Here is a 27,737-nt window from a genome sequence, read left to right as displayed (position 1 = left end):
CCACTTACAACATTTTTTAGAAAAAAACTGCTCTTAAGGAGAACTCTGCATTCAGCTTCACTTTCTTTAGTGGTCTTATCATTTATCTGCATTATGCATGGTTTTGCAACAAGAGAATCCAATATCTTGTAAAAAAAAAAAAAAGAAGTGGGGAGAAGAAACCTCAGTGAAAGGACCTTGCTTATTCATAGGTGAATTTCTATTGTCCATTATCATTTTTATCTAATATGAACCATTCTACACTGCTTGCCTCTAATCCCCATGCTTGTTAAGGAGTTTAAGAGGAGAGTCCGTTGATTTCAGGGCCTTTTGGAGTTCAAGGGCAAAGTGATTATTTCCTTAAAGGAAAAAAGATCACGGACTCATCACAATTTCTGAAGTTCAGCTCTTTTTTGCTTCGCTAATTAGAAGTCAGACCAACTGCGGATCTGGAGGCTTTTATACAAGCAATCAGCCCTTTGCCCTGGGACCAATTACAGAAAAGTGTCTTTTACACATCACTTTCTGGGACTCTCGAGTGTTCACACAAGCTGTCATATGTCACCTGAGTCATGCTAAGACCATATAATCACACAGTTGAAGAGCTAATGATATGTTTGCTCTTCTCAGTTTAACCACAAACACAACTGCACGTAGAGGCCAGTGGCTTATCTGCAGCCTAAACCTGAATGCGTGGAAGCATACATACATGTAGCCCTGTTTCTAGAATGACACTCTCGATCAGTAAATAACACCATGCTCTTTCATCTGAAAACTATGTTCCCTGTGTCTGATTTCATCCACAGCAATATTCTTTTTCTTGCAAAATGAAAGCAGTGGTTGGGTTGCGTGTACAGAGAGCTTGGTATGGATAGCCACAGGAGCACGGGTGGTATGTTTCAGGGAGTTTCAGAGAATTACTGGTGCACTGGTTATGTAGATCTGTTGTTTAAAACGGCTTCATCACACCAATGTGTTAATCTGGAGGAAACAGAGAAGGAGGAGTTGGAGAGAAGAGAGAGAGAGAGAGAGAGAGAGCGAAGTCCAAACACCATCACAAGTTCAGGAGAGTTTCGCTTAAGCCCAAAAGAGAAACATATTCTCCAACTCTTTTCTTAAGGGCAGTGTAACCTCAATTGTCAGAATATGACTATAAGAAAGTGAAATGACAGTGCCAAAGTGTCAAAATTTTAGAAAACTGAACACAGCAAACTATAAGCATGATGATAACCCAGGATAACTCTTTTGGCTTAGTTTAAGGATTTTTCTATGTGTATTCATGAAAACAAGTCTCTGACTTGGAGTCATTGAATTCAGCACATTAATGAAGCGAAAGAAAAAAATTCTATGAACATCTCAAAGGATGCATGCCAAATTTCTGGGAACCACTTAACTATGTGTCAATAGCAGGCACCCTGTGCTATATTAATACGGTAAAATACTATTCGGCAATGACAATGAACAAACTGTAGCTACCTAGAGACAGGACTAAGTCACACAAAGATAATGTTGATCCAACAAAACCAGAACAAAAGAATCAATGCCATTCGATTCCATTCATACAAAGTGAAAAAAATGTATAAAACCATAGTGTTTAGAATGCATGCTTAGGTAGTATAAAGAAATGAGATGGTGATTATATAAGTACAAGGATTATTATTGTTACTTTTGGGGAAGACCTATAGGAGGCACTAATTGAGAAGGGGCAGCTTTGGGAATGCTGGTCACGTTCTATTTTTTGACATGAGTCGGTATTATATGGATGTTCATCTTGCAATAAATCATCGAACTGCATACCTTCTCTGGCACAGCTTTCTGCACCGTTTGGGGCTATATTTCATAGAAAGTCTTCACCAATTATCCTCCCCTCACTAAGGAGAGATGTCGATTATAGCATCAAAGGTCTATGCCACCAGTGCGGAAAACTGGTATGAACAGAATCGGTACTCTAGTTACTGATGCTAACAAATTCAAGACAGTGCTTCTTGGCCCTCCGTCTTAATGTACTTGTGCCTGAAGCAAGGACTAAACCGCCATAGGGAAATTCGGAAGGCAAAACCTAGGCCCCATATGAAGCAATATTTAAGAGCACATTGGAATTCTGAGTATTTTATGGTTTAGAGAGTAGTCACCTGAGCCACTGAAACACACCAGAAGACTGCTCTGGCTGTTATTTTGACAATCACGCCTGAAACATGGAGTATAAACATACAACCAAAACCGATCCTCTCCGACTCTCGTCAAATTACTATCATGAATGAGTGTATCGGTTTCATTTTAAAAACAACATGAAAATCACCCAGAAAGCTTGCTTTATTCTCGTGTGCACATGCTTTATCAAGCACCGCATTCACGAATGACATTGCCACTTTAGACCTATCAAAACTAAACCGCTTCTCAAGGGCCGTACCCGGGTGTGGTTTTTCTTTTATTTACCTCTGCAAAGCCCCCATCCAAAGATCCCTGTTAACTTCGAGTAGACTCAGCTTTGAACAAGCTAAATCTGAGGCGAAACTCAGGGAAGAACGAATTCTTAGGCAATGAAGAGAGAAATGGGGAAGGTCACAGGTGAAGAAAGGTGGGGTGGAGAGGAAGGGCGGGCCCATTCTACGGAAACTCAGAGAGTGAAGGGGATGAAAAGACAGAAGGAAGCGCTACACCGCGGACTCAGCTGGTCCACGGGGCCAATAGAATTCCACCAGAAACGAGCGTTCCAGGGACATTTAAGCCACGCTTTACTACGCAAAGTTAATTTTAGAAAGGTAGGGGGGCGGGAGGCTCGGAAGAAGCAAAGCAAGTAAAAATAGACAGGCAAGGAGCCTGGAACCGGAGGGCAGCCCAGCCCGGGGAGGGACGCAGTCTGAGCGAGCTTCACTGCAGGGGGCTGGTACTCAGAGGGATAGAAACGGAGAGAGAAAATTATTGTGCCTAGGGCTAAACGTAACTCATTCCACACACACACATAATGATTTCAATGTTTGGTATTTTTTTTAAGTTGTCTTCATTCCCGTCAGAACGTCTTGGGCAGAGGGTGGGCACGCAGGGCTCGTATAGGACACCGATGAGTCCATGGAACCCTTTTTTTTTAACTTTTGTACCAATTCTTTTCAGCTCATAACAACACAAATCTGACCAACTTCTATCGGCCGACAGAACCAGCCCCCGAGCCCCAGTGAATGGAAAGATGGTTGAAAACGGCAGAGATGTGTAATGTTATTACTAGAATAGAGCGAAGGCAGGCGCTGCGCAGCAGCAGCAGACACGCCGTGCACATGGCCGGCCCTCCGGAGAGTCTGGCCCCGGCAGAGAGATTATGGAAACCCTTAGTCCAGGGGCAGCAGAGGGCACTCCAGGCCACGGCAGGTTAAGTTGTGGTCACTTTATCTCTTGTTGTTGACGCAAAGTCCTGAGGCCGCGGCCCAGGGTTTTCCTGCCGAAATGTGTTTACAAGCAGGTCAAGGACTTGTAGACAGATAACCATTAGCAAAACAACTTTGCTATTGACAACAGGGCAAAGAAAGGTGTGTTTGCAGATGAATTATCACTTGCTTCTTGAAGAAAAGAAGAAAAAAAAAAGCTCTATCCCATCACCAAGTCCCAGCGTTCTTAACCCACGAATTGTCTGAGTTTAGGGAGAACTTCTTCTTGGTTTTGTCACGGTTGACACTCCCATCTTCCCGGCTGCAGATACTTCAGTAACAGAACTGTTTAGCCTTCAGTGATATCTCCAAATATCCATTTGGGTCTTATTAAGATAAAAAATATTATTTGATGCCAGAGTAGGAAAAAATGAGATACATGCTGAAATAGCAAAACAGCATTAAAATCCCTTGGGCATGTTTTGGGAGTGCCCTCTTGCTGGGGAAAACAAAAAGCTCAGAGAAGTGCTATAATTTTCCCGATCTGAACCTGTGTCATGACCTTTGGGCTGCAGATATTTTTGGTGAAACCCTAAATTTATAAGGACTGAAGGCAGAAGAGGGAAATTGTTTGAGAATGTTGAGAGAAGCGGGGGGAAAGAAATCCCAAATCGATCAACAAACCAACAGCAAACTCTAAAACTTAAACGAAGGTTACCAGGAACAGCGTGCACGGGGAGCTGGGCTAATGAACACGTCTCAGGCTTTGAGAACCGCCGCCCGCTTCAGCTGGGAGTGTGATGTAACTCTCACATGGAAGCCGAGCGGATGAAAGGGGCTTCTTATGTCACGGCTACTCTTATGCTAAAGAAGGGAACTTGCGTTCTCACTAAAGGAGAAAAATCTGAACTCGGGAATCTGCACATGGGTAAATATGAGCTGTCTCATTAGAAAGATACTTCTCAATTAGTTTTCTTTTCATCCCTCTCTCTGTGGCCTCCCGGCCCTCTCTCGCACACCCACACAGGCGCAGAGCCCCGCGCTTGCGAAGGGTCAGAAAGGTTCCTGCCGGTTTCTCCCCATAGAAGTCCTGACAATGTGGCATGTGCAGTCTGGACAATGGCATGCCACTCAAAATCCCTCCCTTCAGATTGCCCCTCCCTTTAAAGGAGACAGCCAACGTGAATGAAACACTTTTTTCCCTCTGGGGACGTCTGACTTGCTTTTATTAACCCAGATACAAAGTGCCACTCAGCGGCCTCGGACAGTAGAATTCTTTATTCTCTTAACTAGTGATTCATTTGACCCTCAAGAATAGTATTAAAGCTCTATAGTTTCCTATATTTCTTATTTATTTTATGCTCCCACTGCTCCATGAGGCATACTTGTAAAAACATGGCCATGTACTGCAAACTCTTCATATTAAAAGGACGTTTTAAATGCTTTCATCTTAACATGCTTCTGTCACTCAAATTGGAAAAAACTTGATGCTAGTTCCTTTCCAAGCTGTTAAAGATTAGCTTGATGTAGATAAGGCTATTCCCCAAACTCATTATCTGTCTTCCAAATGCACCTTAAGGACTCCTTAATAAAGTCAAGGTTACGTGAAGAGTATTTCACTGAAAATCAGTGAATGACTATTAATAAATCTGCATTACAGACAAGTTATTTTTTCCGCCTCTCCTCTTTACAATGAATGATGTTTCCTCTTTATAGTTTTTTTTAAAACAGGAAGGCTATTTTTTTAATTTTACATAACCAACAAACCAGTAATAACTGGTTGGAAGTGGCTAGAAAATATTTCCACCAGCTTGTAGATGTAGGCCGTGTCTTCTGCCGTACAGATATTTACGCTATATAAATATCTTTATTTCTATATCAGCCCAGAATTAAAATTCCTCCTCCACACACCACTGATTAAACACACACACACACACACCCATCCATTTCCTAAATAAGTACATGGATATCTCCCATGTGATCATGCTACCTTTTAATCGTAATAAAGCAAAATTCCAGTCCGTATAATTATGTAACAGGTGTTTCTCCAGCTCATGGAAATTTAAAAGTACCACAGGCCCTGGCCAGGTAGCTCAGTTGGTTAGAGCATCTTTTCAATATTCCCTGGTTGTGGGTTCAATCCCTGATCAGGGGCCCTTACAAGAATCCACCAATGAATGGATAAGTAAGTGGGACAACACATGGATGTTTCTCTCTCTTCTTTCTCTTTTTCTCGCCCTCACCCCTCCATTCCCCTGTCCTCTAAAATCATTTTTTAAAAACTATTAAAAGAACTTAAAAATAAAAATTTAAAAAGTACAACAGAGTTGACATCTCAGAACTTCTGTTGCCACCCCTACCTCTAAGCATCTGGAACGCCACCCCAGCATTATTGTTCCAGTGGTTAGCCTTCCACCGACTCTGCACCTTTCCCGGCACCCACAGCACGTATCACAGATTGCGCTGAAAGAATCGCCTCTTTCCTCTTGGAGCCAGGGGCACTCACTCTACCGTCTCTCCCAGAGTCAACTGGGTTGACTCTATCTTCACCAGGGTCAACATCCCAGGGTTCTTTGGAATTTTTGTAAAAAAAAAAAATCTCAATTATTCATGTATTATAAGCCCTCAGCGAGGGTCTCTCCCGAGGCAAGATTTTTTCTTAGTGGAATTTCCACAGATTCCCTTCTCCCACGGACAACGAGCCACGAGCACCTCTTCCAATGCCTGCTGACTACCATGGACACGCTCCCCTCGGCTGTTTCGTCCTCACGGACTGGGGTCATCCCCCAACAGTGTAGGTGAATCCGCTTTCCTGGCGGATCTTTAAAGCACTGGCTTTTCAGGAACGATGTCCTTACCTTTCTGATGGGAGTTGGATTAAAATGCGGTGCAAGCGAATCTTCTGTCTTTGTTGATAATGTTGACTCGAGCCCCCATCACAACCTGCAGATGCGTGGTCCCAGTCATAGAGGGGCGGGAGGCCTGCGAGGTACTGGAACGTTTCGAGGCCCTGCCGTCTCGGCTCCTGGGCTTTGGATCAGATGCAGGATCACGCTGCTAAAACTGCACCTTCCCGGGCTGGTCGCTGTTCCCTGGGCCGCACCCTCTCGATGCAGAGGTTCACATGCTGCCTCGTGTCTTCCTGGTGGCCTGTGCTCCACTCCCAGATTGAGGAAAATTTTGACAGTCAGCCGCTTTTCTCACGGGAGAAGACAAATCTGGTACTTCATGTACTAGGGGCCAAGGAAGACCTAAAGCTTTCTTAAAGTCTCTTCCATTCCCGTCTTCCCGGAGCATTCTGAGATGTTTGGCTTCTGCACTTGTCCGAAAGGAGGCCAGTCTGGCCTTCTGTCTGCCTTCCCTCCTCTTTTCCTGCCTGTGTGATTCCTGGCTGCTGGCGTGCAGGGGCAAGGGGCAGAGGAGGCCTGTGGGGTGAGCAGCAGTGCTGCGGGGTCCCTGGCTCCCGCGGATGGCAGTCCCTGCAGCAGGGGGTGCTCCAGGGTGTGGGGCAGAGCAGTGACGCCAGATGGTCACCACACGACTAATCCCAGTGACCGTGGGAGGGTCCGCTGTGATTGAGAAATGACTAACTCGCAGGGATATCTTAGGTTTAAGGGAAAGAGGCTGCACAGGAACCTCTAACAGAAAGCCTTAAAATATTTTTACATCCTGTAAAAGAGAATCGTAAAAGCTGCCTGTGAAATGAAGAAAATATCAACGACATTTTATACAGTTTTGAATTAGTCATAATGATCACCGTGTATTTTCACTTCTGTTTGCCATCCTTCACTTGCTATAAATTTTCAGTATCTTCCTCTGGCTCCTCTTTCCCCGTGACACTTATAGATTTATATATATATATATATATATATATATATATATATATAAAAATCTATATATATAGCAAAATGTACTTAAAAACATAAACAGCTCAAACATTGCATTTATGCTCAATGCCTCCTGGATTTTATGACTCAGATGTATTAGCAACTAACTTGAGAGTCCCAGTGTGGCCCTGAGACCAAGTCCCAGCATTAGCTGTGCCCCTGGGCTCTGGCTCTGACTCTGGGGTCCACTTTTGAGCCATCTAGTAAGAGGTAGGAAGTATAGTAGTTCAAGGTGACGCACTTCAGATTTGCACCTGAATTCACACGCCAGTTCCACCGCTCACTAGCCATGAGATTATCCCTTCCTTTGTTGCCATTGGCCAAAAATCCAATGTCTGCCTAGATCTAGATCTAATTATGGGTGTCTCCTTCACTGTCAGTGACCCACATGTCCATCCTTAAGACTAAGGCACAATATGTTAGCTATTTCAGCTTTACAAATCTTCAAATCTGGTAGTGTAAGTCCTCCAGCTTTGTCTGCTTTTATGAACTTGTTTTGGCTCCTTAGGTCCTTTGAATGTACATTTCGATTTTTTAATAAGCTTGTCAGTTTCTACCAATCCATTTTCGGGGACTTTGATTGGATCCTGTTGAATCTATAGGTCAGTTTGGGGATAATAATATCAACCTTATTAATGTTTTCTAAAAACTAACATTTGACTTTATTAATTTCCTATGTGATTTATTTTCTATATCATTGATTTCTGCTGTCATTTTGATTATTTCTTTTCTTTCACTTTGGGTTTAATTTGCTTTTCTTTCCCAGTTTCTTAATGAGGAAGCTTATGTAATTCATTTTACTTCTTCTTTAACTTATAAGCATTTGAAGTTATAACTCTTCCTCTAAATGCTTTCTCTTCATTCAACCAATTCTGTGCTTTTATTATTATCCAATCCAAAATATTTTCTGATTTCTCCCTGTGATTTATTTAGGGACCCATGGTTTGTGTAGAGGTGTTTTGATAAATATCCAAATGCATCTGTTTTCAGCTGTCTCATCACTGTTGCTTTCAAATTAAAAACTGTGGTCAGGTGATATAAATGGAATGATTTCAGTCTTCCATGTTTATTAAGACATCTTTTAGTGTCCAGTCTGCACTCTGTCTGAGGGCTTTCTGCGTATTTGTTGGGTATAGTGTTCCCGCAGTGTCAACTAGATTATGTGGACCCATACATACCCTTTATTCTCTCCTTTTCACGCATTTTATTTAGTGCTATGCATGTTTTAGGTCTAACAATACATTATTTTTTGCTTTAAACATACATTAGTCTTTTAAAGCTATATGTGTATCTAAAATGATGATTCTGAAAAAATAAGTCTTTCATGTTTGCTAAGATTCTTAACCTTCTGGTATTCTTTAATCTTTCTCGAAGAGAATTCTGAGTTCCATCTGCTGTTACATTTTTCTTTTGGCGAAAAGGACGTATTTGAGCATACATTATAGTATTGAATGTTACATGTTTCAGTCGCTTGAGATTTAATTTCAGCTGAAAAATATTAACATTCCTTTGGGGGGGAACTTCTGAGTTTGGAGTACAAAAAGATAGTGTAGGTTGCTGTTTTTCCTCTACCTTCCCATACGAAAACTCCAAAATAAATGCTCTACTTCATCATCATTCAGAGCAATGAGTACTATTCAGTGATATTTTAGACATCAAGATAAATACCCACCTTGCAGGCAGGTTGGCATCCCTAGCCTCTGGGTGGCAAACCCCTAAATGTCCCCGGGGTCTCAGCTGGACAGAAGAGACACTCAGTGTGTCTGAGTGTGTCTGGCAAACGGTGTCCAGCAGAGACACATCTGCATAGGAGATCAGGGGCTTCCTGGGGGATAGTTCACCTGGAGGGAATTAAAAAACAACTGGGTACAAATATCATTAACCAGTAAGGTGGTTCCCTTCATCTTTCCAGGAGGAGAGATGGTGATTCTAAGTCACAGACTTTTTTTTCCACGAGTCCACATAGAAAACTCTCTAAGAAAGCTCATAAGAAATTTAGAGATCTGTAATGATAAAAATACTACTCTGAATGTGATGTTTGTATTTATATACTCATAAGACTATATGTATTTGAATTATATAATAATAATCACAGAAAACCTGAAGAAAAGAGTATTGAATTTGGCTGAGTACTAATGTGAACTTCTGTGTTTTAATTAAAGCTTTGAAATTATCTAAAAGGTAATATCAACTCCAGGAAAATCAAACCAAAAAATAAATAACCATATTAAAAACATTTCATAAAAGAGTTCATCTTTAAAAAGAATGCATCTATTTGAAAACATAAACAAGGTACTTCCAGAAGAAAAGCACATAGAAAGTGAACATACAAAAAGTGTTTTAAAATGCCTTGTAGGAAAAAATGCAGAATTCCTAGTAATGGCAAAATGTTTTAATAATAATATCCAATATTTTGAAATTCTATTCATAGACATCTAAGAAGCTTTAAGAAGTCATGTTCCCATCCATTGATGGGGATCTCTGTAGCCATTCAAAATCACTGAGAGGAAGAAACAGCCACGTGGAAAACAAACCTGCATTGTGATGTTAAATGAAAAGCTAGTTACAAAAATGCAATTACCCCATTTTTACAAAAAATATGTATAACTATATAAATTTAAAAGACTACGAATATAAAGAGGTAGTCCTTACCAATATGGAAGGTACATTTCTGGAACTCTCATGAAAGAAAGAGCCAAAACTCTATTGAGAGACCATGGTAAATAAACCTTTTACTGAGAAACAGGAAAGCATAAAAAGTAATCTGTTACAATATGCAAGAGATCTATGGTGCTCACAAATGTCTTTGGTGGTTCATTACGCTACTGCTTTCTCTTCTCCAGGCATCCAGGGAGATACCTCTATGTTGGTGCCCTTCATCTGCTGAAGGCGCCAAGTGTATGTTATGCTCACATTATTCAGAATTTTTTGACCTCTGTTAGTGTTTTGTTGTTCTCGACCCTGTGTTTCCTGGTCAGTTTAAAGGAAATCAGCCTTTTAAATAGCCGCCCAATCTTTGTCCAAAGTCACACTTTTGAATGTCTCTCCCTTTATTTTCCTATCAAAGGGGTGGAGTTTAAGGAGATCTGGTCATTCTGTACTTGTTGAAGGACACTGGGCTGAATCCCATGTATGAAAACAGGCTGTGGATTTCAAAGGTTGGCAAAACGATGCAAAACAGTGTTATCGCAAAACTTTGGTGGCCAGAGTTGGCAAAGGAATGTAACATCTCAAAATACAAATTATAATTATCTGGGCAGGATTGTACATGATTTTCTATACCATAGTATTATGTAAGTTTCCAAATTTCTATAACATGTCATCATCAGAAAAATAATGACCATTATGTAAGGACACATACATAGACCTGCAGCTATCTGGGGCGGGCCGGGCTAAATGTAAAACTCATCTCCAGCAGACTTTAACTGGGTGTCGTTGGGTGGGGACTTCTTCCTGCCAAAACCGGGAGGCTCAGCGAGTCGTCATGTCATCTGGGGGCACAAAGGAAAGAGATAAATTTGTGTCTTCCAACCCTGAAAATATCCTATTTGTCTGGTTTCAGGAAGAAAAGTGTAATGTAATCATTTTTTGAGAAGTCAATAGCAATTGCCCGCGTAGGTATGCCCGGTTACATGGTGCTTCTAAAGCTTTGAAAAATTCTTTAACCTGATGTTGGCACAAATGAAGTTTGATGTATGAGTATGCCAATTCTCATCGAGATTGCCATTTTAAGAAATAGGAATAAAAACCCAAAAGGAAAAAAAAAGAAAGAAAACGTCCCTTCCTATGAAGCAAAATTGGATTTTCAGCATTTTGCAGTTTTGAATTTGAACATGGCGATGACCTTAAACATGGTGACCATTAAACAGTTGTTAGAAAAGTGTATTATTTACACGCCATATGCTTCTGAAATAGAGGTTACAAGAAGACATAATCATACCGCACAGTGTAACCTACTTTGAAAGGTGTAGGCAGCATAGCAAAAAAAAAAAATTGTCCTTACATCATACTTGTCAAGAAACAGAAGTTTTATTACCGAGGAATTTCACTTCTGATGCTTATTCCTAACACCAGCCCAGGGAGAGAGAGGATTTGTTGATCTAATATAGATAGCGCTGTCCTGGGTTTGTTCAGATTTATACGGACAGCATCTGGGGATCAGGAATTACATTGAAAATGTAATAAAATGTTCCCGTGCACTTTAACTTACAAATACTATCCTTAAAAAAGTAAACATCAAATAATCGCAGGTATCTTTCAAGAAAATGTTGACATAGCTCATGGAGCTCACACAGATATCTTTGAATCATTTCTAAGTAAACTTAATAAACTCATTTTCGTATTCTATTGCTGTAGAATAACCTATCATAGATATCAAAGCACAAGCTCTCATTTGCTCCAAAATGCATATTCTCCATTTTTTAAAGAGATGATATTTTAAACACTATCAGTGAGGTCCATTGAAACTTAAACATTTGAAAAGCAAGCATGAAAAGTAAGCATTTATAAAGAACAATCGATTACCAAGAACCTACAATAGAAATATCAGTAATCACACATAAAACAGCAGCCCCCCCCCCCATTATTTTCATGCCATTGTCCTCATGCGCACGTCTCGTGGTTAGAATTACTATGAGACTCAGCTGTTCCCCAGCAAGGGTGCTTTCTATTTGAAAAAAAAAATGTTTACATCTCTGGACTAAAAAACTTTCTTCCAATATTTCTTTAATAACAAAACATGGAAATTTTCTCAAGTGAGATTAAAAAAAAAAACAACAACTCAACTAGTCACTTTGTTGACTAGAGAATGTCACTTACTAACATTCAATCTAATTTTCTCAAATCAGGCAGCTGACATCTCCTGCACAGCTGCTTGATCTTCCTCATTTCCCTGAGATCCGGGAAGCCCGTGAACTCTCTTTACGTAATTGATTGACAACATTGTGCGTCGGTCGGTGCATATTAACTCAGCCTTTCCCAGGCTGGCGAGGTCACTGCATGGGAAGCTACGTGATGATCTTACCCTAAACTCGGACTTGTAAAGGCCGAATTCCTTGAGAATATGCCTTCAATTACCAAAAAAGAAAAAAAAATACTAGAATGTGCTGAAAAGGAGGAGGTCATAAAATCTTCCTTGTGTAATTTCCTTTGGAATTCCACATCAGTGGTTATAAGAGGTATAGGAGATTATTTTTGCCATGTTTAAGACTACAGGCAAGTTTCTTAGCTTTAATAGGATACTTGTTTTATTGATAGAAACAAAGGGCTGGTATTATTCATTTGGATAAATTCAGAGAAAATGATATTTGACTGAGGATGAGTATCAAAAGTTAAAGTGAAAAACTATTTTATAGATCCAAGATGAGGAGGAGAAACCAGACATGAATAGCAGAAGTTTGAGCTATGAGCTAAATATTAAATGAGCTCACAGTTGATAAAAATTAATTAGGCAAAAGTGTATTTATATTATATTATTAATTACATTTTTATATTTATTATATTATGTTATGGAAACAAACCCAATAAACTACAACAAAATTTTCTCTTAATCTCCAAATTCCATGGAACTTCATTAAGTTATCATTTATGACGGATTTATGATATTCTCTTGTTTTTCTTGTGAGCCAGGGCAAGAACAAACACTTATAATCCCCTGCACAGACCACACCTGTAGACAACAACTAATAGAGGACAGGGCCTCTACCTGCAGAGAAATTACAGAGCCTTCACTCCCACTGAATTTGATTCCAGGACCCTGGGACTCTGTGCAGCGAGCACGAGGGGACGATTCCCAGCTGCCTAGAGGGGCCTCGGAACAGAATGCATCTGGGCACTGTGTCCCTCCATTGCAATAGATGTGAAAAATCCAGTTCCACTATTTTAGGCCTAAAATTCTAAGGCTGTTTTTCTTTTTTATCTGCTTCTTAATTCGTCCTTTCAATTTTTTTATTGCCACTTAAATTTAAGAGACTGAGCAAGGAATTTCAGAGTACAGATCACAGCATTGTTTTCACTCTCTATCCATTACAAATATGAATAGCAAAAAGAGATCATCTCTATAGGGTGTACTAAGTGCACTTAAAAAGTGCAACATCTGGCCCCGACTGATGTAGCTCAGGGGACTGAGTGCTGGCTTGTGAACCAAGGGGTTGCTGGTTCGATTCCCAGTCGGGGCACATGCCTGGGTTGTGGTCCAGGTCCCCAGTAGGGAACATGCAAAAGGCAACCACACTTTGATGTTTCTCTTCCTTTCTCCTTCTCTTCCCCTTTCTCTAAAAATAAATAAATTAAATCTTTGGGGAAAAAAAGTGCAGATCTGGACCTGTATGGACTCTGAGACTTCTTTTTCTATTCTTAAGGCATTATCTTTTTAAAGATTTCATTTATTTTTACTTTTAGAGAGAGGGGAATGGAGGGAGAGTGAGAGGGAGAGAAACATCCATGTGTGGCTGCCTCTCATGTGGCCCCCACCGGGGACCTGGCCTGACTGGTAATCGAACCGGTGACCCTTTGGTTCGCCGCAGCCCACACCCAATCCACTGAGCTACACCAGCCAGGGCTCTGAAGGCATGATACCAGATGGGTACTGGAAATATCAGGGTGCCAGAACACTGTTTAAAGTGTGTGATTGGCTAGCCCCTCTGCCGTACACCTGAAAGTAATGCAGATTAATATTGATTGTAGTGTAATTGAAAATTTTTACAGGTATTACTACATTATTAGGTGTATCAGCCTTCTCTTCCATATTCTCCAGACAGTGCCTCTAAAATTGTTTTAGTTATTGCACACACAGCACTGCTAAAATCAGGGAAATTAAAAAAATTTTTTAAATGCAGGAAGTTATGCTGCTCTAAGAAAAAGTTTCCCCCTGTACTTGTTCTTTCCCTGTGCTCGCGTGTTTATGGGAGGGCGTACGTTTGCGGCTGTAATCATTTTATAGATATAATTTTTATGCTCTTCATTTTTTATTTCGTTTCCATAATAGCCATTTTCTCATACTGTTCTGCATGTTCTCATCCACTACTTAGAACTGCTTTCTGGATCTGAAAACATCCCTACATAGTAGCAGTTCAGGGTTCTCAGCGTTCTCCCGGGCCCTTCCCTCCATTCCCTGCATGCCGCCTCATGCAAACAGAGACAGTGATTCCAATAAGACGCCAGCAGGTATTATAGACGTATTCAGTCGAGGTAGTACCGCATCTCATTTGCAGATACACATTTTAAAAGGGATCGGGAAAATGAAAGTAGGTACAGATGGAAACAATAAAAATGATTAAAGGCTGGAAAAGCAGAACCTCTGAGGAAAGATAAAAGGAGTCGAGAGGATTTGTTCTTCAGGAAAGAGAACCGAACACCGAGGGGCAGTTTTACCACGTTCTTCAGGAACGTGCAGAATCATCGTGAGAATGAATGTTTGTAGTTGTTCCCTCTTCTGTGGGAGAGACCAAGGACCCGTGGGTTTAAGGTGTGACTGGGGATGGGCGCAAAGATCCTGGGACGGCATACCTGGGGGCGGGACGTGGGGGGACGCCAAGAAGCGCTCAGCAAGGAAGCGTTTGAAGGGTGTGAGCCCCTCAGGTGCCGTCCCCTTTACTGAAGATGCATCTTGCCATATGTTGGTGATTCTGAGGAGTTCCATTCTGCCTTTTTCTTTTCCAGACACCATTTCTTTTCCAGACTAAGGCACCTTCTCAATAATTCGAGCCTCTGACTAACGTATCGATACTGTAGACACTCAATATTCTTACAGTAGCATTTTTCTCACAATGCACGCTGAGCTCATCCTCCCAAACAGATTGAATTTCCAGTCTTGACTTATTTTCCCGGATGGTTGGGCACTTTTGAATGTCAAGATCCCAGGAAGCAAAGAGTTCTGCCTAATGTTATCCCCCCTCCCGCTCCATCTCTTCTGCTTTGTCGAGCCTAAGGGGCAAAGGCGGCAGCAGCTTGGAGGGAGAGCTCACTAATGAAACTACTTGGAAATTCTTATTCTTATCTTATTCTTATTCTTATTCTTATTCTTATTCTTATTCTTATCTGAGGTTCTCTAAGTTCTTTAAAGCAATACGAACCTCACGCTTTCGGAGAGGCTCCATTTTGTACTTGTTTACCATACAGATTCTGGAGTCCAACTATGCGGGTTCGAATCCTGGTTGGCTCGGTGATTTGGTGATCTAGGACAGTTTCTCAATTCAGATCACAGTAGAATTCACTTCATCTCATCTTGGCTTTAGGATGATAATCCCCTGCTCCCATTGCAAGTTTCTATAACCTTTCTGAGCGCTGCCCTCTGTTCCTAGTACATTCAGTCCAACATAAAATCTGCGTTCAGTGTCCAGTCCAAAAAACAAACACAAAACCACATTCCAAGGTGTAATGGCTTCTAGTGGCTCAAGGTCAGGATGCCCATCGCACGTGGGGCAGCGTTTCACGTTTCCTCATGTACACTCTCTTCTTGCTCACACCACCATCAGCCGCCTCCTCCGCCTCATGGCACCCAAAGGCCCAGAGTCCTCTCTGATACGATACAAATATCCCATCAAGCATTCAGCCACACGTTATCCTCACAATGGTTCTCTCCCCTGCAAGAATTTCAGGGCCAGATATTGTAATAAAAACACCATCCCGCCCTCCTTACTCGAGGTCTGAGTCCTGACCTGGCCACTCTGTGTTCCTATAGCTTTGGTGACATCAGCTCTTTCCTCCAGAGACAGTCTCTTGACCTAGAAAGCAAGAATCATCACGTGCAGGTGTGAAATGCATCAAGGTGGGTAAACACACGCTCAGCGGAAGATCTGGCCGTGGCACGTCCATAATGAGTGGTGGCCATCCTGTCCTGAGTTCACTGGGCCATCCCAAGAATAAGAAGAATTGTATCTGCTTCAAAGCCCTCATTGGGATTACGATATGGGCACCACTTGGGGGATTCACCCCTTTTTCCTCCTTGCGTCTCTGTGCTCCTGTATGCTTAATACAGGGACTCTCATAAGCTTTGTGGCAATTGTCATGCTCCAAGTGGATACACCAAGGAAAACTGGGGACACTTTTGTTCTTTGGAGTCCCTGGTCAGTCCTTGAAAAAGGGTCCTTGGTGTGTCTGCCACTGAGTTCTCTCACAGATATAATACACAGAATTCTGGAGACAAGATCAGCTAGGAAAGGCAAACAGACTGGAGCCACCTCACAAGACAAAGTGCAACACAGGCCCCTTCCTGTCTTTTTAAGTTAATTAATAACTGAGTCAGCCATAACTAATCTAACTTGCCAAAGTACTGGGTGTCTATCCCTTAATTAGTATCTTGACTGTCTTTGAGATGATTGCAAGTTATCCAAGTGATCTTAATGAGAAACAGCGGCCAGTGAGGCCCGCTTTCTGTCGAGCTACCTTCCAATATTCGAGATTAAATATTCCGAAGAGGGAGACGTGTGTCTAGGTGGATTTTGATGGCATTAGGAGGGACCTACAAGGCATGTTGCTGAAGCTTTTTTTTTTTTTTTTAAAGCGGGGTGGGGAGGAGACGCACAGTTTTCTTGTTATAAATTTCTTTTAAATACGTTCGATTTGGCTGTGACTGAGGAAAGCAAAAATGCACCAGCAAGTGAAGAATAAGCTGAGAAAGTCACACGACTCTTCCTTTTGACTCTAGCAAACCCCAAAAGCACAGCTTTGCAGAGGCCTGGCATCATTGCAGAGCCCATAGTGTGACCTAAGTTGACGCTGTGCAGGGAATGTCACAGAGGAGACACTGTGGTGCTGTCCTCCAAATTTTCACATATCTCGTGAGCAGTAGCAGTTTTTCTGTGGTGCTTAGCAGGTCTTGTGCACAAGGCGGGACTCTCGCTTGTAATGCTCCCTAATGTGGTCAGATTTAGTCATTTTGCCAAATTAGTAGGTGGTAAACGATAACATGTTTAATTTGAATTTCCCGAATCACTAAGGAAATTGGGCATCTTTTTAAGTGTTTATTTGGCCAGCCTGATTTCCTTTTCAATTAATTACCTGTTGATTTTATTTGTACAATTTGGGGAAGCTTGTCTTATGTGTTCTTCATATATTGTAACAAAGAAGCCCCATGCGTTATGTATGAACAAACATATTCTCTGAGTCAAGTTCTCATCTTTAATGTGACCTCTTGGACTTTATGCACTAATACTGTTTCAGTGGAATTCAGTCTGAAGTAGAATTTAGAACTGGACATTTTAACACATTTATCTGCTTTACACTTTTCACTTTATAGAAGAGGAAGTGGAGGGTGATAAAATATGTATCTACAATTATCCTACTGGTTAGTGGCGCTAAGAAAATTAGAAATTGGGTCTTTTGATTTCTGGGTTAGTGATTTAGAATCATACCTACATATTCCCCATGCAGTTCTGCTTAAAGTTGTGTCTTAGAGGAAAAAAAAATATATATATATTTAACATATAGACACACATATACACATGTAGACCCACACCCACTACTCATTCATTGTTTTGAATTATTCATATACTGATTTTTTTTCAACAAAGGCTACACTTAGGTGTAAAGTACATTCTTGAGAGTCCTCCTTTTCTCCTGTGTCTTCCCCCTCAACTAGGCCTCACGCGATAGCCATGCACTGTGGATAAAGAATAGACGTGGGTTTTCGGTTCCCGAGGACTGTCCTCTGCCTTATTTATGTCTGACCCGGCACAGCACGGCTGACCCTGGAGGGTTTAATTGAGGCTGGAATTATATGGCGCAGCTTGAGGCCACCTGAATTTAGAGGGTGTGACACGTACACAAAGACACACACACAGGTCGACAATGTGCCTAATGAACTGAGAGTGTGTGTGTGTGTGTGTGTGTGTGTCTAGCTGTGATGAAATGACAGCAGTGAGAGAATCTATTATAATTTTTTACTGAGCAGAATTCTTATAAAACAAGAAAATAGACCTATTCCTCCCATAATTACAATATAAAATTTATTCATTCAACAAATGCAGAATTACTTAAATATGGAAGCTACTATGGTAAAAGAAAAACAACTATCAGTGGTAACTAATTCAAGGCATAAGTATTCTGTGAAATACTTTTTAAATATTTTATAACAGACGATGTGCTTGAGAAATGCCGACCTTTCCACTATGTTGTTATGATAATTTAGTAACATAAAAGCCAATAAAATCTTTGCTAACTGGCTTGTTTTAGATAACCACTTCAAATTTTAAAGCATCCGAAATGGTTAATAATAAAAGAAAACTATTTTATTTAATAAGATTATGACTAAGACATTGGGTATGATTTGTACATGAAACCAAAAACATTGCTATTGAGAAAAAGAAAGATACATTAATTTTTTCATTAATTATCTAGATTTAAAATCAATTGTACCCCTGGCCATATATTCCTCAATTGTCATTTTACTGCACAGCAGATTTTGAAATGTTTTAGTGTGGATATCATTGCAGGTAAAGTAAATCTAAAATTAAAACATGCAGCATTTGTCTATTGCACTTTATATAACTAAAGAAATAATTATACCATTATTTTTAGGGGTATTATTACATATCCCGGGTAACTAGTTAACAGCACGCTAAAACCAAAAATATTTGAAAAAAGTATTTCCAGTTTGAAGAAGTACCAAGCTTATTTTTTGTGTCATCCAGCACAGTTAAAACTAGTCCTAAAAGTACCCTTTAAGTAACCACAGAATAAGATTAAATGGATCAATACGTATTTTATTCATGTATGTGTGTATGCATGTCCATACATACATATGTATGTAGGTATGTTTCCCTCTAGAGAACATGCTTTTCAATAATCAAAAATCTCTGAAAAATTTCTTGCTCTCATGTATTTATTTCTCTGGTACAAAGAAGTTCCCAGACGTAAGCTGTGCTCAGAGCTTGTGAGACAGGCGGGAAGAACTCAGCTTGCCCACGGGCCATTCTAGATCCACGCGTGGGGGAGCTGGCCATCACTGCACCCCCATAAACTCACCCACAGCGGAGGCTGTCGTTGTGACTGGAGCTGAGGATGTCACCAAGCCGTAGCCTCCAACCTCATAAATAATCAAAACATTTGGCAACATTATTTCAAAATTAATTATCAGCCCTGGCTGGTGTAGCTCAGTGGATTGAGCGCCAGCTGCGAACCAAAGCATCCCAGGTTCGACTCCCAGTCAGGACACATGCCTGGGCTGCAGGCCATGGCCCCCAGCAACCGCACATTGATGTTTCTCTCTCTCTCTTTCTCCCTCCCTTCCCTCTCTAAAAGTAAATAAATAAATAAAATCTTAAAAAAATAAGAAATCTTTAAAAAATTAAATTAAATTAATTATCAGCATTCAAGATCCTTCTTTAATTAAAAAATCATTTTTCATGTAATATGAGAAGTGAAGCTATAAAACACAGGAAAACTTATTACTATTCAAGATCAATGGTCAAAAAAATAAGAGAGGACTGCGGACTTAGTTCTTATTCTGCCACGAGCCTCAGGTTTTCTAGGTTTTGTTTTGTTAGGAGGCCCAAATTAGATTGTCAAAATAATTGTGTTCTTCTCGAAAAATCTGCATTACCAATAAAGATAATAATAAGTGAAATTATCAACCTTTACATAACCCTGTGCGCCAGACACCACGCTAAACACCTCACACATAGCAATTCATTTAATTGTAGTTCCTCATTCATCAAATATTCTCACATGGGGTAAGAAGGAATTTTATTTGACCATCCAGAGGTAATGCTAACACAGATTTTTCACATAAATCGTAGGAAACATGGAGAACAAGGTGTCAGCCTTTATCCAACCTCTCATTAATTTCTTATTCTGGGTCATAACACAGAAGCCACAAAGATTTATGAGAATTCTGTTCAAAAATGAATGGAAATGTTCCTTTGATACCAAATCTTAAGTAGTTTTCACTAAGAGACCTAGATAGCTGAAAAAGTGCCTCCCTCCCCACAAAAAAGAGGGGGGAAAAAAGGACCAAGAGTTAGATTTTCTAGCCGTAATGATTCCCTAACAATCTTAATAATTAATTGGGAGAGATTTTCCACACAAGCCTGGAATCCTCAGTACCTCCTGGGTACCAACCGCATCCTAGGCACAGAAAGCCTAGCACCGATCATCTAAAATAGCAGGAGATTCAGAACTTGAACTCTTTTCACAAACAGGTACTGGATTATGGCTGTGTGTATGTCACAATTCCCCGTACCCACGATTGCTGATGGCATTTGCTTTTGCTTGTTGACAGTTATATTCATTCATGATTTAATACAGAGCTATTAGTGACACGTGACCTGTTTATGGCACTGAAGTTACCATGCCTGGGAAGGGTTGTTTCCATGTTCAGTAGAAACCACCACTGAAAGGTGGTGCTATGATTATTCCCCCCTCTGAGGTGGCAGGAACCCCAGTATAAAGAAGTAAAGAAATAGGGCTTGATCTGTTCTTCCTCAATCTGTTGAGAGACACAGATGTCATGCTCAGAAACTATCTGTAAGTAAATGTTCTAAAGCAACAGTGCTCAACCTCTTCGGTGACAGCAACCAGTTTCATGGAAGACAATTTTTTCCACAGACCTGGGCGGGGGTGGGCATGGTTTGAGGATGATTCAAGTGCATCACATTCAGGCTCACCTCTTCCTGGGCAGATGGGCTGCTCACAGGCCCAGACTGGTACCAGTCCATGGCCTAGGGGTGGGGGACCCCTGCTTTAAAAAATAAACTCCACCGGATAAAAGTAATATATACATACATATGCATACCACACAAGAACAAAAGACAGAGCCCAATAAAATGGCTTGACTACCTGCCATCACACAGGGCCATCTTTCTCTCCCGTGGCCCATCCCGAGACAGACATAAACAGAGCACGCGGGACGCTAAGGTTGACAGATGTGCCGTATTATGCAGGGAGACGTTTTATGACTTAGGGCTATCGCCCTCCGGAGATGGAGTGGGCGCCATGGACCACTTCACCTGAGACCACAGATCACACTCAAGATGCAGACCCCAGAGGGGTCGCCATCCCAGGGAAGCACTAGAACCCCCTCTCTGTCTAGATCTTGATCTCTTTCCCTCCCAGGTCGACAGGGCCAAGGGCACTGAGCTGGTCTGCTTGGGTCTATGCAAATTCACTCTTTGCTGGATACACTTAACATTAAGACCTATCTGTTTTAGGGCAATTTAAATTCCACAGTGGAACATGAAATATTTGCAAGTATCCATGAACTCTCAGAACTTTTGGATCCTTAGAGAATTACGTACATTTAAAATAATAATAATAACATGATGTGATTTTTTAAAAAAAAACACTATGAATTTTTGCTAAAGAGCATCATGAGCAAAGGTCCCACCATGATTTCTTAGCTTGACTTTTGGTTCCTGGTGATTTCTGTTGAGTCACTCTTGCTTTGCCCCTGAGGCTTCCATGAAGGATTATGGGATTACTTGCTTAAGTGTATAAATAAGGCCGTTTATTCAAATGACAAACTTGACTGAAAGATTCATAGGCATCAATCACAGGCTGCCATACCTCTAACACGACTAAAGCAAAGTGTCTTCTGGCGGCTGTGACTAGAATCCCAACACTGATGAACTTTCTGTGCATTTATGTTGAGTCATAAAGTAACAGAAGTCCTGGGACTGGAAAGAAACATCTGTGGGTTTCTTATTTATTGCACTTCTAATGGAAACTCAGGAAGAGCCTTATCTGCTGTCATTTAGCTTAAATTCCACAGTCCTGGTTGTACCTGACCACGTTCCCTTACCTCTGATGTCCTTGCAGCCTGCTCTGCCAGCCTTCCGGCGGCTGATATACTTATCTGTGGTCTTATAATAAAATTGTAGCTTCTACTGAGGGAAACGAGAAAAAAAATAGACAAGATAGAAAAGGCAAAGCTGTTCCTGAGATATGAAATACACCAGCTGTCCGTGTCCATCATATGACTTCGGAATGGCTGCCCGTTCTGGGCACGTTGGGGTCGGCTGGGGAGTTCGTTCTGTGAATGCAATTGAGAGGCGTACACTGTGCCTAGGGGCAGAGCCTCTGGTTTCTTTACAGAAAAGATGGACACAGAGAACAAGGTGTTAAAAGGGGGAGAAAGAAAGCACACGTAGACACAAACACACACACAACCAAACGGCAAACCAGAAACAAAAAGAGGTCAGAAGTCATGCACTTGGAGGGTTTCCTTCCTGTTCCCTTATTCCACTCCAAAGCAAGCTGTCATCTGTCTTTCAAAGTCGAGGGAAAACCCGGGTGGTTATTTGGCATGCCTTCCTGAGGTGCTATTAAGTACTTGGCTTATTTTCACCCCAATTCAAAAAGTAGGGACAATTCAAAACCAAGTTACAGCAACATGTGTGGAAAGGTGAGCCATCCGAAGGCATGATGGAGTGTGGATTCTAAAGTCCCACAGTCTCATGCAAGCAGATGGGAGGCAAGCTGGTAAACAAGTAAGTAAATATGCCGCTCCAAGTCACTGTGGACAGTGGCATTCTTTTCCAAAGGGTTTGGGAAGGCCAGTTTTTCACACTGCTCCCTTGTCTAGTAAGATCCAATTCAACAAGCAGCTGCTAAGCACCTACTATGTGCTGGGCCCTGTCCTGGGCACTGGCTTTCAGATCAATAAAATATCATCTTGATCTGCAATTTAGAATCGTTTCAGATATGAACCTCACTTAGCTTATCTGTAAAATGGAGACCATGCGAGCTGGTCTGCTTGGAAGCGGGCGACAGGACTACATGGTATTTTAAAGTCCTTTCTGAAATACATAACTTTGTGACCTGAATTATCTTGCTGACTCTACGGACCCAAATGACTATCCATGAAAAAAATGGATTCCAATCGAATCTCCTTGAGGGAACCAATTCAGCTTCCCAGGAGGCAAAATTGGAATTCGTGATTGTACTGAATTATGAGAGATCACAAAACCCCTATGTAGGTCCCTTCTGGAACATTCCTTCTGTGTCCACTTTGCCAGATGTGACAAACACCTTGTTCACTCTTAGTCAGGAACCATTCAGTGCCTCCCCAAAGCTGGCCTCTGGGAAGCTGACGAGCTGCCACTTTTCACTGGCAGTACACTCACCAGAACCTCTCCGTGAGTGTTCGTGAGGAAGATGGAAAGTCTCCCTTTCCTCTGTCATCTCTGCCGACAGCTGTTCGCCTCCGTGACACAGAGCAATAAACCCGTGCGGTAACGAAGGCGGGACCCCCACTGCAACACCGGCCACGTTTGAAGGGAACACACCACGTGGATTATTGCCACGACGCTCTACTGTGACAGAATGTGACAACTTTACTTTTGCATTTCCCGTTCAGCCTTTGAGTCTGAGCAACTTCTCTTTATGGCTTCTTATGAGTCCTGGCAGCTGGGGAAAAAAAAATCAGGTCGCTTTATATGTGCAGCAGAAATTCATGTTAAGGGGCTCCAGTCTGCATAGAGGTGCTAGTGGCAGTTTGCAAATATTGTCACCCTCGACCTGCAAAGGTTGTACATCTACACCCCTGAGCGCTACTTTCGTGTCAGCAAATGAGCTGTTTTCAATCCCAGCTCCACATTTTTTTGGCTGTTTTGCCAGTTCCAAGCTGGGACTGTCAACATTACTATAACTTGTGATCCTGTACAGCCATCGGTTTAAAACAATTTCCATGCACATTTATTCAGGCCGAGACACAAGCAAGAGGTCCCAAGGTGGCAGGTTCTTGCATTACTCTAATCCAGTTACCACTGAGTTAAAATGCTTTCATTACAGTTGCAAACCCCTGGGAGAAGGGAGGCATGACAAGCGAGGGTCTGCTTATTCTGTTCTAAACCGAGGTTGACTCCAAGAAACAGCAGCGACAGGGAGCAAGTACATTTTTACATGCATCCCTTATTCTGTCTTTCTTGGTTCATAGTTTTAGTTCCCCTGAATTTAAGGTCATTAAGGTCTTTCGGCCCACCCGGGAGATTTGGAAAGCGATGACACAAGCCATAATTATAAATAAATTCCCTATTTACGCAAAGACCTTTGCAAACCTTCTGTGTTTTGGGCATGCTTTCCCTGGCCCCTCACCCCACCCCCCACTCAACTAAGGTATTTTGAAATTGCCAAAGCCCGTTCACCTGAGCATTGGTGAATTATTAAAAATTAACCACTTCCTTAACTCTTTCCTTAATCATTGCCCATGAACACACTAAATCAAATATTTAAGGTACAATTTGATATCAAGCGACTTATTTATTCAATGAATATTTATGACACAGCTACTTAGCTGCAGCTACTGTGCTAAGCCGGGGGCCTCAAAGGGGGAAACGTGCCCGCGATACCAACGTTCTCTGAGCGTACAATCTTAGTGGGAAGCCTGGACTAGTAAGCACATCATTTCAATATTTCAAGACATGTTCTGGAGCAGGGGAAGGAAGGGAGGGAAGTCTCGGAGTCCCTTGCGGAGACCCATTTCCCAGACAAGGCATGATTTTCTCCCCTGGGAATGCTGTTATTTTGGCAAAAGTTTCTAAACAGGAACAAAAGCTCTCCATGGTAGCGATGGGATTTTTCTGACCCCAAAATCAGTGCACGTGCTCTAAGACACCTAGACATGGGGAAAATATTTGAAACCCGGATGATCCCACAAAGTTCCATATTTATAATTCATTGTATCCCATCCTAATAATTATGACACAGCTACTGGGAAAAAGGCTTCCTTCTAACTACCTAACTAACCTTAATGCAGCTTAACACCCTCCAGGGAGACGAGCCAGGTTGTGGAGAAGAGCAACCTGGCAATGCATTGAGCCAAGTCCTGAATTCGGAGCGCCTCTCTGAACTCGAATCAAAACCTTCCAGTTTGTCTCCCTGCCATCATTAATGGATGTTTAACACCCTGCTAAGCCGCTCTACCACTCAGCTGTTTTCTTAAGGCCGGCTGAATAACTGGTATGCTTCCTGCCCACAAAGTCTTTGTGAATGTGCATAGTGCAAAATCACCCTGAGTAAACAGCCTGTGTCATCTGTATTGAAGGGAAGTAATGTATGGATTAGTGTATAATAGCCAGGGTTAGAGAGAAAAGTGAGTCACCAAAGTAGCTGGTTCAAAGGCATAACTAACTAAATCATTATCTTGATGCCTGACTTAGAGAGCTTTAGCTCTCAAAGGCATGATGTCTACAACATAAAGACGGCGGTGTAAAGTCCCGCTGTGGACTGCGGGTTGGGAGTGTCTGCCGCGAAACCCTGGGCTGTGCCTCCACTTACCAAAACACGGGATTTCACAGAAACAAATGGAAGGGAATTCTTAGGGCACGCGGCCAGATTCCTTGCTGCCCGATGGCGAAGATCAGAAACCACTGCCACGCAAGGGATCGGGTGGGCAGGAACAAATTGCTTCGCTTGTCAAATCCGGATCGATCTGGAAGACTCTCCCTCAGATGGTACCCGTCCTGCGTTCCCAGTGCAGGGGACGCGGAGACAAATAAGATGTGCCTGTCATCGCAGAGGGCGCGGCGAGGATCAGATGCGGCCAGGAGGTTTGATGGATGGCTGCATCAATGCCGGCCGGTTGGAAGAGGCTGCCTGTGGCACTGTTTTGAGATGAATTCTGACTCAGCAGGAGAAAGTATTGTGACCAATTCGTCACGTCTGGCAGGGAGGCTGTAATGGAAGTGAAGACTCAATATCAGAGGCTCGACCACGGCGATCCAGTGGGAAGGACAGACAGTCGACAGGGGTGCCCAATAAAATGGTAAAACAGAAATTGGCAGGGAGTCCTGTGGGGGCACAGCAGAGGTGCGGGGGGAGGGGGGAGAGGGCAGGGGAGGGTTTGAAGGGGAGATTGCATTCAGCCTGAGTCTTGAAGGACGATCGGGTATACACCAGTGTTAAGGACGGCATGCTCACATCCCCTCCGCAAAAGAATTCTTATGTGGACACCGCAAGCCCCATTGTGATGGCCCTGGAGATGGGGCCTTTGGGAGGCCACCAGGTTTGGGTGAGGCCAAGAGGATGGAGCGTCCGTCCATGGTGAGACTGGGGCTGTCTAAGAGGGGCCTGAGGCCTAGCCCCCTCTCTCCTACCGTGTGAGGCCTCAGCAAGAAAACAGTCGTCTGTGATTGGGAGCGCTGTCCCCAGAAACGGGACCTGCCGGTGCCTGGCTCACCTGTCTCACCAGGATGTGATCATTGGAGAAACCCATGGAACCTAGAAGCATAGAGGAAAACATGTTCCTCCCCCACAAGACAATACTGTTTGTGTCCTGAGGCATTGCTAAGAGACGAGGTCTTAGAAGTTCTCATCACAAGGGGGAGGGGGGAGAAACTGTCAACATGTGAGGCAGTGAATGTTCCCTGAACTTACTGTGCTGACCATTCCCGAATATGTATGTTCTGTATGTAATTACTGTGTTGCACATCTTAGACCTATGCAATGGTTGTGTGTCAATTATATTTCAGTGTACCTGGTGGGATGGGAGAGGGGAGTCTAGGAAGAACCAGAAAGGAGTAACATTCTGAGCATCATTGCAAGAGAGCTTCAGTAAGGGAGGGAAAAGATATTGTCATTGTCACACACACACACACACACACACACTCTTTCTTTCTTTCTCTCTCTCTCTCTCTCTCTCTCTCTCTCCAATCAGCTCTGTGGAGAGCCACGGTTTTAACTGGGGAGGGGGTGGGGGGCGGGAAGTGGGTCAATAAGAATTTATCTGCCCAATTGTTGTATTTTGAGGTGCAGAATGCTTTCCCATGAATTGTCTGTGGTTCAGTAAATGCTTTATTTTGGGTACACATAAGAGTTTGTTTAGGAGATCACTGAGAATTTTGAAAAAAAAAAAAGAGAGACTTGAAATGAAACAGCAAGACTTCCTAACTCTGCCCAGGTTTCCGTCTTGCCTCCTTCCTCTCCCATCTGTTTTGACATCAAGACCGCCTTGTTTTGTCAACTGTGCTGGAGACAGATAAGGATGGCAGGTATGCGGCGCAGTCATCATTAAGTCTCGGGCTGTCTTGACATCTGCCAATAGCGAAAACACTTTATTTTTAAGTCGGAATTATCTGCTCATTCACTTTTCTAGCTGTTTAAGTTCAGGGACACAGCCGGAAAACACACCGCCATCGCCAACAAGAAAACGGCCCTGTAGGAAAGAGAAAGCGCTCTTTTAGAAAACCCGATGATTGCATTTTATTTATATTTAAATTCCTTTTGCAAGATAACCTATTAGGCTCAATCAGCTAAGTTTTGATTTAAAGCTGTTTTCTTGGGAACTCTCAAAAATTGTAAATCCCATAGTCAAAAAGGGATGATAATAAATTTACAGTGGGACTCTAAATTTTGATAACTCAGTTTGGTTTAGCTACTTTTATTTAGTAAATCTGTGTGCCTGCAATGTCCTCACAATTTTGGGAAAGCTCTCTAAAATGTGGGGGGGAAGTTGATAAACCAAAGATATTATTTTAAAAGGATTGCTACTTGGTGGAGGGGGAATGGAGACAGCTATACTTGTACAACTATAAAAATGTGAAAAAAAGTGAAAAATAAATAAACAGAAAGGATTGCT

General features: G+C 42.1%; 1 long non-coding RNA gene across 1 annotated transcript; it reads right to left on the bottom strand.

The window, feature by feature from the left end:
* Positions 1-133: 133 nt before the first annotated feature.
* LOC118497719 lies at positions 134-9,808 on the bottom strand. The gene is made up of 2 exons (XR_004900240.1): positions 8,898-9,808; positions 134-960 (listed from the first exon to the last, which is right to left on the bottom strand). It is a non-coding gene; the product is annotated as an uncharacterized LOC118497719 (long non-coding RNA).
* Positions 9,809-27,737: the final 17,929 nt, after the last annotated feature.

The sequence above is a fragment of the Phyllostomus discolor genome, chromosome 12 (genome assembly GCF_004126475.2).
Source record: "Phyllostomus discolor isolate MPI-MPIP mPhyDis1 chromosome 12, mPhyDis1.pri.v3, whole genome shotgun sequence".
Lineage (NCBI taxonomy): Eukaryota > Metazoa > Chordata > Mammalia > Chiroptera > Phyllostomidae > Phyllostomus > Phyllostomus discolor.
This window is presented reverse-complemented; position numbering and strand designations above follow the sequence as displayed.